The sequence below is a fragment of the Mauremys mutica genome, chromosome 11 (assembly GCF_020497125.1).
Source record: "Mauremys mutica isolate MM-2020 ecotype Southern chromosome 11, ASM2049712v1, whole genome shotgun sequence".
In the NCBI taxonomy this organism is placed as follows: Eukaryota; Metazoa; Chordata; order Testudines; family Geoemydidae; genus Mauremys; species Mauremys mutica.
This window is the reverse complement of record NC_059082.1, coordinates 22641151-22643436: the sequence shown is the minus strand read 5'-3', so window position 1 is coordinate 22643436 and position 2286 is coordinate 22641151.

Below are 2286 nucleotides of genomic sequence, written 5' to 3'. Positions count from 1 at the left end.
ACTGAAATGGAATTGTCCCAGCCCAGCAGCATGCAGGGACCAGTCTGCTCTCACTGACCCATAGCACACTTATCCTCAGATAGGCAGTTCCCTGAACTCTGGGTGTCTGGCTTTTGCAATGATCTTACAGCATGCAAACTCCTGCACCCTGGTGGCCTACAATGCCTGCCAGCCAGCCAGAGTGAGGAGGAGTTGCATGCTCACCACAGTTATAACCATACTGTCCCCTCACAAATAGTTCTGCTTTGACAGGCTCCTTTGCTCAGAATGGTCACGCTGTCTGCCAGCAACACAGCTACTTCCCTCACCCCTCAGATGACTAAGCACATGCCCAGAAGGCACCTAGAAAGGAAGGTGAAAAAACCTGAAAGCAAAAGACAGGGATTATTCTGTGTCATTCACTCTGCACAGTAAACATGATGTGAAGGTGCCACGCAGGTACAGTGGAGTCCAAATAACACTGTTTACTGAATACGTGCTCTGTGCAAGGTCTATCTACCTGTACGTGCTGGCTGGGTTCTGGCAGCTTCTAAAACATAGAACAGAGTGAGCACTACTAGACTGCTCACAAGCTATTTAAAAGGATACTGTCTATTCCTATACACTGCAGCTGTGAAAAGGACCCAGCTTAAAATATCCTTGGAACTCAATGTCTTCCTTCAGGCTCAGTGTGTTGAAATCAATGGGCAGTTTGCTACTGATGTTAGTAAAAGTAGGCTCAAGCTCTTAGAATCATAGAAGATTAGGGTTGGAAGAGACCTCAGGAGGTCACCTAGTCCAACCCCCTGCTCAAAGCAGGACCAACACCAACTAAATCATCCCAGCCAGGGCTTTGTCAAGCTGGGCCTTAAAAACCTCTAAGGATGGAGATTCCACCACCTCCCTAAGTAACCCATTCCAGTGCTTCACCACCCTCCTAGTGAAATAGTGTTTCCTAATATCCAACCTAGACCTCCCCCACTGCAACTTGAGACCATTGCTCCTTGTTCTCTCATCTGCCACGACGGAGCTCGGCTGTTCTCTATCCTCTTTGGAACCCCACATCAGGTAGTTGAAGGCTGCTAGCAAATCCCCCCTCACTCTTCTCTTCTGCAGACTAAACAAGCCCAGTTCCCTTAGTCTCTCCTCATAAGTCATGTGCCCCAGCCCCCTGATCATTTTCGTTGCCTTCCACTGGACTCTCTCCAATATGTCTCAGAGTAGCAGCCGTGTTAGAGTGTATTCGCAAAAAGAACAGGAGTACTTGTGGCACCTTAAAGACTAACAAATTTATTTTAGCATGAGCTTTCGTGAGCTGCAGCTCACTTCTTCAGATCCATTCTTCTATGCATCCGAAGAAGTGAGCTGCAGCTCACGAAAGCTCATGTTAAAATAAATGTGTTAGTCTTTAAGGTGCCACAAGTACTCCTGTTCTTTCTCCAATATGTCCACATCCTTTCTGTAGTGGGGAGCCCACTACAGATGCAATATTCCAGATGTGGCCTCACCAGTGCCAAATAGAGGAGAATAATCACTTCCCACGATCTGCTGGCAATGCTCCTACTAATGCAGCCTAATATGCCGTTAGTCTTCTTGGCAACAAGGGCGCACTGCTGACTCATATCCAGCTTCTCACCTGCTATAATCCGTAGGGCCTTTTCTGCAGAACTTCTGCTTAGCCAGTTGGTCCCCAGCCTGTTGCAGTGCCTGGGATTCTTTCATTCTAAGTGCAGGACTCTGCACTTGTCCTTGTTGAGCTGCCTCAGATTTCTTTTTGCCCAATCCTCCAATTTGTCTAGGTCACTGTCTCTGGACCCTATCCCTACCCTCCAGCATATCTACCTCTCCCCCCAGCTTAGTGTCATCAGCAAACTTGCTGAGGGTGCAATCCATCCGATCTTCCAGATCATTAATAAAGATGTTGAACAAAACCGGCCCCAGGACTAGCCTCTGGGGTACTCCACTTGATACCGGTTACCAACTAGACAATGAGCCGTCAATCTATACCCGTTGAGCCCAACAATCTAGCCAGCTTTCTATCCACCTTATAGTCCATTCATCAATCCATAGGTTTTTAACTTGCTGGTAAGAATACTGTGGGAGACTGTATCAAAAGCTTTGCTAAATTCAAGCTCTATCTCATCCACTGCTTTCCCCATATCCCCAGAGCCAGTTATCTCATCATAGAAGGCAATCAGGTTGGTCAGGCATGACTTGACCTTGGTGAATCCATATTGACTGTTCCCAGTCACCTTCCTCTCCTCCAAGTGCTTCACAATGGTTTCCTTGAGGACGTGCTCCATGATT